The sequence below is a fragment of the Dendropsophus ebraccatus genome, chromosome 12 (genome assembly GCF_027789765.1).
Source record: "Dendropsophus ebraccatus isolate aDenEbr1 chromosome 12, aDenEbr1.pat, whole genome shotgun sequence".
Classification (NCBI taxonomy): Eukaryota; Metazoa; Chordata; class Amphibia; order Anura; family Hylidae; genus Dendropsophus; species Dendropsophus ebraccatus.
The window spans coordinates 17,756,296-17,765,851 of record NC_091465.1 but is presented as its reverse complement, the minus strand read 5'-3'; positions in this window follow the sequence as shown (position 1 = coordinate 17,765,851).

The following is a 9,556-nucleotide window of genomic DNA, read 5'->3' as shown; positions in this document are numbered from 1 at the left end:
TGGGCGGAGCTATGTTCAGTCTTCTCTATTAGACCAGTGTGTGGGCGTGTTGATGACGTCATGACCATGTGACCAGCTTCTTGTGTGGGCGGAGCTATGTTCAGTCTGCTCTATTAGAACAGTGTATGTGGCCGTGTTGATGACGTCATGACCATGTGACCAGCCTCTTGTGTGGGCGGAGCTATGTTCAGTCTGCTCTATTAGGCCCCCTTCACACGTCTGTGTCAGTTTTTACTGTCAGGAAATCCTGATCCGGAGGCCTCAAATGTCATCAGGAAAGTATCAGGATTTCCTGATCAGACAAAAAAAAAAGAAGTGTTCTCAATATGATCTAGCATGTCAACATACATCTCAAGTACCCACATCGCCCCTAGTGTACCCTGCCACCGTCACCCCTCGTGTACCCTGCCACTGCCTCCCCCTCGTGTACCCTGCCACTGCCTCCCCCTCGTGTACCCTGCCACTGCGTCGCCCTCGTGTACCCTGCCACCGTCACCCGTGTATCCTGCCACTGTGTCGCCCTCGTGTACCCTGCCACCGTCACCCCTCGTGTACCCTGCCACTGCGTCGCCCTCGTGTACCCTGCCACCGTCACTCCTCGTGTACCCTGCCACTGCGTCGCCCTCGTGTACCCTGCCACCGTCACCCCTCGTGTACCCTGCCACTGCGTCACCCTCGTGTACCTTGCCACCGTCACCCGTGTATCCTGCCACTGCGTCGCCCTCGTGTACCCTGCCACTGCGTCGCCCTCGTGTACCCTGCCACTGCGTCGCCCTCGTGTACCCTGCCACTGCGTCGCCCTCGTGTACCCTGCCACCGTCACCCCTCGTGTACCCTGCCACTGCGTCGCCCTCGTGTACCCTGCCATCGTCACCCCTTGTGTACCCAGCCACTGCGTCGCCCTCGTGTACCCTGCCACTGTCACCCATCGTGTACCCTGCCATCGTCACCCCTTGTGTACCCAGCCACTGCGTCGCCCTCGTGTACCCTGCCACCGTCACCCGTGTTCCCTGCCACCGTCACCCCTGGTGTACCCTTCCACTGCGTCGCCCTCGTGTACCCTGCCACCGTCACCCCTTGTGTACCCTGCCACTGCGTCGCCCTCGTGTACCCTGCCACCGTCACCCCTCATGTACTGTGTCACTGTCTCCCCCCTCTTTCCATGTGTCATCCTCTAATCTGTTGAAGAACTACAACTCCCATTATGTGATGTAGTCCATGATTGGAGATGTAGTTCTACTATGCCCCTGCCTCCTATACTGTGTCATCCTCTAATCTCTTGCAGAACTCCAACTACCATTATCACCGGCCAGTAGGTCATGATGAGGGTTGTAGTTCTGCAACAGGGAGAGCAACAGGTTGCGAAACTGCAACTCCCATCATAAAAAAAGTCAGGACATGAGAGTGTGAGTTCTGCAACCTGAATGGCCATGTTGTTAAACTACAACTCCCATCATGTACTGTCAGCAGGAGGGGGGTGGGAAGAATGATCTCACCTGTCCGATGCCGGTCCAGGGTGGTGGTGGGGATCGCCGTTGGGCAGCTCGTGCAGTGTGTCGGTGCAGCAGCAAGTGGTGAGTAGTCCCCGGGGGTAACCTGGTGTGCTGCTGGCGGGGGGGGGGGGGGGGGGGGGGGGGCGGAAGGGTGTCCGTGACTAATTAAAGCCGCTGTCTGAGATGTTCAACCCGACCGATACAGCAGTATCGGCCGGATGAACATCACTTCAACGTAATTGGAATGTAGGCACATTCGGGTGTACCCAGACTCCATTAAGCTATATCCGGACTCCATTAAAAGGGTTGTCCAGGGAAAAAAAATTTCTTTCAAATCAACTGTCAGAAACTTATATAGATTTGTAATTTACTTCTATTTAAAAATCTCATGTGTTCCCATACGTATAAGCTACTATATATGCTGCAGGAAATGTTGTGTATTTACATTCAGAAACAGTGCTCTCTACTGACATCTCTGGCCGAGTCAGGAACTGTCCAGAGCAGGAGAGGTTTTCTGGTTCAATGTTTTTATTAGGTTTTTTAAGAACAAATTACAAAAGAGAAAATCTATAAGCACTGACTTTAGTGCCAACAGTATAGTTAACGTTTAGAAACAACAGAAATAACATTCGGTATATTATATAGATATAAAATTGTGGTAACATACATTCAGCATGGTAGAATGACATTAGGTGTAGCACCTCCTGAGAACATTGGTGTAAAGTATACTGGTTTGACAGTAAAGATAATATACAAGGTAAAGAGAGAAAAATAATATATTATAATATAATGTACATTTCCTCAAAGCCCCTATGTGAGCTGCTTATTGTGTGTGTGTACAGTATGATGATTCCATCCATAAACCCGAGAGCTTTTCTATGGGGATTTGCTACTGCTCTGGACAGTTCCTGCCTCGGCCAGAGATGTCAGCAAAGAGCACTGTTTCTGAATGTAAATAAAACAACACTTCCTGCAGGACATACAACAGTTTATAAGTATGGGAAGACTTGAGATTTTTAAATAGAAGTAAATTACAAATCTATTTAACTTTCTGACACCAGTTGATTTGAAAGAATTATATTTTTCGCTGGACAACCCCTTTAACCCCTTAGTGACCACCGATACGGTTTTTTACGGCTTTTTACGGCGATCACTAATGGGCCTTATTCTGCTGCCATCAGCTTTTTACGGCGATGGCTGCAGAATAAGATTGCGGGGCTGGGAAGGAGGTAGCTGAGGGGTTGGGGCAGTGTGTGGGGTCCGTCCCGGCCGCCCCCCTTACCGACGATCGCCGCTATTAACGTTATAGCATTGCCGCTGCCGCCGCTGCCTTTCATTTCCCCCCGCTGTGAATTCACGGCGGGGGGGAGATGAAATAAGTGTCCCCTCAGACCCCAGATCAGCCCCCCTTATTAGGGAAGTCACTAACCCCCCTCCTCCGATGGCCATAATTTCCAAGATGGCCGCCGCCATCGCTGTGAACAGACTGTCTGTTCACAGCTATAGAAAAGTGAAAATAAATCAAAGTCCCAAGCTCTCCACCACCGGAGGTAGCGGAGAGCATGGAGCAGTGATCGGGGACCCCCCTGTGGGGTCCCGATACAAGCGATCAGTGGTATATACTATATACCAGTGATTGCTTGTACTATGTGCTCCCGCCACTTTTTATCCCCTGTCACCATAAATGATTGGTGACAGGGGATAAAAAGTGATGTGTCCGTCCCCCCAAAGTTGCCCCCCACCCCCCCAGTCACCCCCCGTCCCCCAGTCACTCCCCCTTCCCCATATACTCACCTGATCCAGGGAGGTCCTTCCTCCTAAATGTCCAGGCTGCTTCTGAAGTGCGCATGCGCTACAGAAGCAGCCAACTCTGAAAATTTAAAGTGACAGAGACCAATTTGGTCTCTGTCACTGAACTATTATTACTGTGATAGAAAATATCACAGTAATCATAGTAATACAGTGAAAATGAATGTATAAAGTACAAAAGGTGACAAAAAAAAAATAAAACACACACTTTTTATTATAGTAATAATTGCAGTTTACTCCCAGATTACCTGTAACCACCGCACGTTGCCCATAACAACCGCACGTTGCCCGTAACCACCGAACGTTGCCCGTAACCACCCCAAATTGCCAGTGACCCCCTCCAGATTGTCTGTAATCACCCCAGATTGCCCGTAACCACCCCAAATTACATGTACCCACCCCAGATTACCTATAAGCACTTCAGTTTATCAGTAACAATCCCAGATTGTCTGTAACCCCCCCCCCAGGTTGCCCGTAATCACGCCAGATTACATGTAACTCCCCAGATTGCACGTAACCACTGCACATTGCCTCTGACCACCGCACGTCGCCTCTGACCACTGCATGTTGCCTCTAACCCCCGCATGTTGCATCTGACCACCCCAAATTGCCAATGACCCCCTCCAGATTGCGGTAACCATGCCAGATTACAGGTACCCACCCAAGATTTCTTATAAGCACTTCAGTTTATCCGTAACCACCCCACATTGCCTGTAACCACCCCAGATTGTCTGTAACCACCCCAGATTGTCTGTAACCACCCCAGATTGTCTGTAAGCACTGCAGGTTGCCCGTAACCACCCCACGTTGCCCGTAACCACCCCACGTTGCCTGTAACCACCCCAGATAGTCTGCAAGCACTGCAGGTTGCCCGTAACCACCCCACGTTGCCTGTAACCACCCCAGATAGTCTGCAAGCACTGCAGGTTGCCCGTAACCGCCCCACGTTGCCCGTAACCACCCCACGTTGCCTGTAAACACCCCAGGTTGCCGTAACCACAGCAGGTTGCCCATGACCACCCCATGTTGTCTGTATCCACCCCAGATTAACTGTAACCACCTCAGGTTGCCCATAACCCCAGACTGTCCGTAACCACCCCACATTACCTATAATCTCATTTTTTTATTGTATTTTAGTAACTGCGCTATTCTAATAACTATTACTAGCTGCAGTTTTGCTCCAGTAAATTGGCGCTCCCTTCCTTCTGAGCCCCGCTGTGTGCCCATACAGTGGTTTATACCGACATATGAGGTACCTTTTTACTCAGGAGAACCTGCGTTAATAATTGTGGGGTACTTTGTTTTTTCTTGTTCCTCGTAAAATTGAGAAATTTCAAACTAAAAGAACATAATATTGGAAAAATTTGAGTTTTTCATTTTTACTGTCTAATTTTGAATACTTTCCTCTAATATCTGTGGGGTCAAAATGCTCACCACACCCCAAAATGAATTCTTTGAGGGGTGCACTTTCCAAAATGGGGTGACTTATGGCGAGATTTTACTCTGCTGGCACTACAGGGGCACTGCAAACGCACCTGGCGCTCGGAAACTTCTTCAGCAAAATCTGCATTGGAAAAGCTAATTGGTGCTCCTTTCCTTCTGAGCCCCGCTGTGTGCCCATACACTGGTTTACGCCCACATATGGGGTACTGTTGTACTCAAGAGAACCTGTGTTACAAATTTTGGGGTGCTTTTTCTCTCATGTTCCTTTTGAAAATGAGAAACTTTAATCTAAACGTATATATTATTGGAAAATTTTAATTTTCCATTTTTTTACTGCCTAATTGTGAATACTTTCCTCCAGCCCCTGTAGGGTCAAAATGCTCATTATACCCCATGATGAATTCTTTAAGGTGTCTAGTTGGGGTCACTTATGGGGGTTTTCAGGATACCAGACTTCTAAATCCATTTAAAAAAAGAACTGGTCCCTAAAAAAAATCAGTTTTGGAAACTTTCACGAAAATGTGATAATTTGCTGATAAATTTCTAAGCCCCGTAACACCCTAAAAAAGTAAAATATGTTTACCAAATTATGCCAGAATAAAGAAGACATATTGGTAATGTGACTTAGTAACTAATTTATGTGATACGACTTTCTTTTTTTAGAAGCAGAGAATTTCAAAGTTCATAAAATGCTAATTTTTTCAATTTTTCATATTTTGATGTTTTCCTCAAAAAACACACAAAGCAGTGACCAAATTTTGCCACTAACATAAAGTGCCATATGTGACGAAAAAACATTCTTAGAATTGCTAGCATACGTTAAAGCATCACTGAGCTATAAGAAAATAAAGTGAGACAGGTCAGATTTTGAAAAATTAGCCTGGTCATTAAGTCCCCAAACTAGCTGCAGCACGAAGGGGTTAATGAATCTATACACAGAATGGCATAGCCACTCACCACATGCTGTCACTAGGGGCCAGTGGTCTAAATACACTCACCGGCCACTTTATTAGGTACACCATGCTAGTAACGGGTTGGACCCCCTTTTGCCTTCAGAACTGCCTCAATTCTTCGTGGCATAGATACAACAAGGTGCTGGAAGCTTCCTCAGAGATTTTGGTCCATATTGACATGATGGCATCACACAGTTGCCGCAGATTTGTCGGCTGCACATCCATGATGCGAATCTCCCGTTCCACCACATCCCAAAGATGCTCTATTGGATTGAGATCTGGTGACTGTGGAGGCCATTTGAGTACAGTGAACTCATTGTCATGTTCAAGAAACCAGTCTGAGATGATTCTAGCTTTATGACATGGCGCATTATCCTGCTGAAAGTAGCCATCAGATGTTGGGTACATTGTGGTCATAAAGGGATGGACATGGTCAGCAACAATACTCAGGTAGGCTGTGACGTTGCAACGATGCTCAATTGGTACCAAGGAGCCCAAAGAGTGCCAAGAAAATATTCCCCACACCATGACACCACCACCACCAGCCTGATCCGTTGATACAAGGCAGGATGGATCCATGCTTTCATGTTGTTGACGCCAAATTCTGACCCTACCATCCGAATGTCGCAGCAGAAATCGAGACTCATCAGACCAGGCAACGTTTTTCCAATCTTCTACTGTCCAATTTCGATGAGCTTGTGCAAATTGTAGCCTCAGTTTCCTGTTCTTAGCTGAAAGGAGTGGCACCCGGTGTGGTCTTCTGCTGCTGTAGCCCATCTGCCTCAAAGTTGGAGGTACTGTGCGTTCAGAGATGCTCTTCTGCCTACCTTGATTGTAACGGTTGGCTATTTGAGTCACTGTTGCCTTTCTATGAGCTCGAACCAGTCTGCCCATTCTCCTCTGACATCAACAAGGCATTTCCGCCCACAGAACTGCCGCTCACTGGATGTTTTTTCTTTTTCGGACCATTCTCTGTAAACCCCAGAGATGGTTGTGCGTGAAAATCCCAGTAGATCAGCAGTTTCTGAAATACTCAGACCAGCCCTTCTGGCACCAACAACCATGCCACGTTCAAAGGCCCTCAAATCACCTTTCTTCCCCATACTGATGCTCGGTTTGAACTGCAGGAGATTGTCTTGACCATGTCTACATGCCTAAATGCACTGAGTTGCCGCCATGTGATTGGCTGATTAGAAATTAAGTGGTAACGTGCAGTTGGACAGGTGTACCTAATAAAGTGGTCGGTGAGTGTATTTTGGCATGTTGGTGCAGTACGTTAGAGGGCAGTGGTACAATTCATTAAGAAACGGTGGCACAGTTTAGCAGGGGGCAGTGACATGATTAAATGATTGGATAAGGTAAAGTGGCACAATAACTTTCCTCAATGCACTATACTCACCGGTTTTATCCCTGCCACGTCCAATGCGACTGCTTGGATCCACTCTGCCTGTCACTGGCTTCTGTTCCTTGTGTCACCTACTACTGAGGCCTGTGACTGATTACATGGTATGCCGGTATATCACCTTTTCAGGCAAGTAAACAGCGGTCATGGGGAGGAGCTGCAACATCGGACATGGCAGGGATACACCAGCTGAGTAAATATGTGTGTGTATGTGTATATGCAGTGTCCCAGAACAGCCCTTCTTATGCTCACACTTTTATTATAACCAGTTCTGTTCTGGAAAGCTATGGTCCACTGCAAACTGTGTGTATTGTGTTACCCTTCTCAGTATTCAGGTCTGCTATTTCATTCATTTATTGCATGTATATTCAGGTATCAGTGTCTAATGGTATTATGTCGCCTCCTAGTGTTCAAGTATGGTACTTCTCATGTATATTTCTCTGTATATGCCTAATGGTGTGATGATGCAATGGCTGGATGTCACGTGACTGTGCCCTGCTTCCATGGTAACACCAATGGTCATTGAGCTTTTGGCTGTGCTACCTCAGTCTTGTCCTCCACCTTCAGGAGACAAGTTCGGAGTCTATTCCCTGCCCCATAGGGAATAAGTTGTGTGTCTGTCCTCTCTCCCTGCTAAGAGAGAGGCCTGCGTGTGCCCTGCTGCTCCAGTCCACTGGCTGTGTTCCTGTCTCAAGTCTCAAGATTCTCATCTGGGTGTCGATTCTTCAGTCATTCTTCAGTTCCTCTCATCATCATCTTCTCTAATCATCAACAGCAAGTATTTCATTCAAGTCTCATTCCACCCAGCATCTCAACTTCAGTACTACTACTCCCATCATTCAGCACGCTACTCTCACAGCCTATTGCAGCATCACCCATTACTCTGCTTTATTCAAGATTGCCTTATTTCCGGTTGCATCCGGAGAGACTGTTGCTACTAGTTACCACCGTTACAATAAATATACAACTACCGTTGTTTCTGAACCTTGGCATTGGTGTGATAATTGGTGCCCTGACTAAGGACAACAAAGAATCGCATGCCCAGCCTCTGCATGGTCAGGAGCCCGGTTTCCAGCTGTATCACCCCTGTGCCTACACCGTGACCACATTATCCTACAGCTGCCCCGGTTCCTGCCTGTTAGCACCATCTATACTGCGGAGTGGCCCCTAAGGGGCAGGGCATAGCATATATATATATATGCATATATTTTTTTTTTAACATAATTAAGACAACCCCTTTTAACCCCTTTGTAGCGGCATAACTATTCAGATCAGAGACTACACAAGACATTTTGTGACAGTAGTACATTTGATAGAGTATGGGTGTCAAACTGGTGGCCCCACAGCTGTTTAGCAATTAAAATTCCCATTGTGCCTGGACAGCCAAGGCTTTGGCTGTCCAGGCATGATGGGTATTGTAGCTTTGCAACATCTGGAGGGCCACCAGTTTATCACCTATGGTATAAGAGTAAGAACTCAAAGATTCAACACTTCTATGCATGGATTTGACCGGAAGAAGTTGTAATGTTCTGCAATGCCCTGGACAAATGTAAGGTCAGCTTGATACAGATTTACAATGACACCTTGGGGGGATTTTGGGTCCATTTACACAGAAAGATTATCTGCCAAAGATTTGAAGCCAAAGCCAGGAACAGACTATAAACAGAGAACAGGTCATAAAGGAAAGGCTAAGATTTCTCCTCTTTTCAAATCCATTCCTGGCTTTGGCTTCAAACCTTTGGCAGATAATCTGTCAAATAATCTTTCTGTGTAAATGGACCCTTAGGGTATAAACCCACACACCGTATATGCAGCGTATTTACTACTGCGATACGCAGCAAATACGCAGCAGATTAGATCAAAATAACTGAACACAGCATCAAATCTTCACCATCACATTTGCTGCGTATACGGTGTGTGGGTTTATACCCTTAGAAACTTAAATTAGGCCCCACCCCCTTTCCCCCAGCCGAATTCACTAAGAGGCGAATTCCTCTTAGTAAATCTGGACAGCCGGGCGCCTGATTCAGCACCCGGCATACCAAATCTACACCTGCTTCCAGATGTTTGGGGATATTGGGGGAGGTTTATTAAACTGGTGTAGAATAGAATTGGTTTAGTTGCCCCTAGCAACCAATCAGATTTCACTTTTTTTATTTTCCAAGAAATCTGTGAAGAATGAAAGGGGGAATCTGATTGGTTGCTAGGAGCAACGGAGTCAGTTCTACTTTACACCCCTTTGATAAATCGCCCCCATAGTGTTTATATACTGAATAATATATAATTATGTAAACTATGGGGGAGATTTATCAAACTGGTGTAAAGTAGAGCTGGCTCAGTTGCCCCTAGCAACCAATCAGATTCCACCTTTCATTTTCCAAAGAATCTGTGAGGAAAGAAAAGTGGAATCTGATTGGTTGCTAGGGGCAACTGAGCCAGCTCTACTTTACACCAGT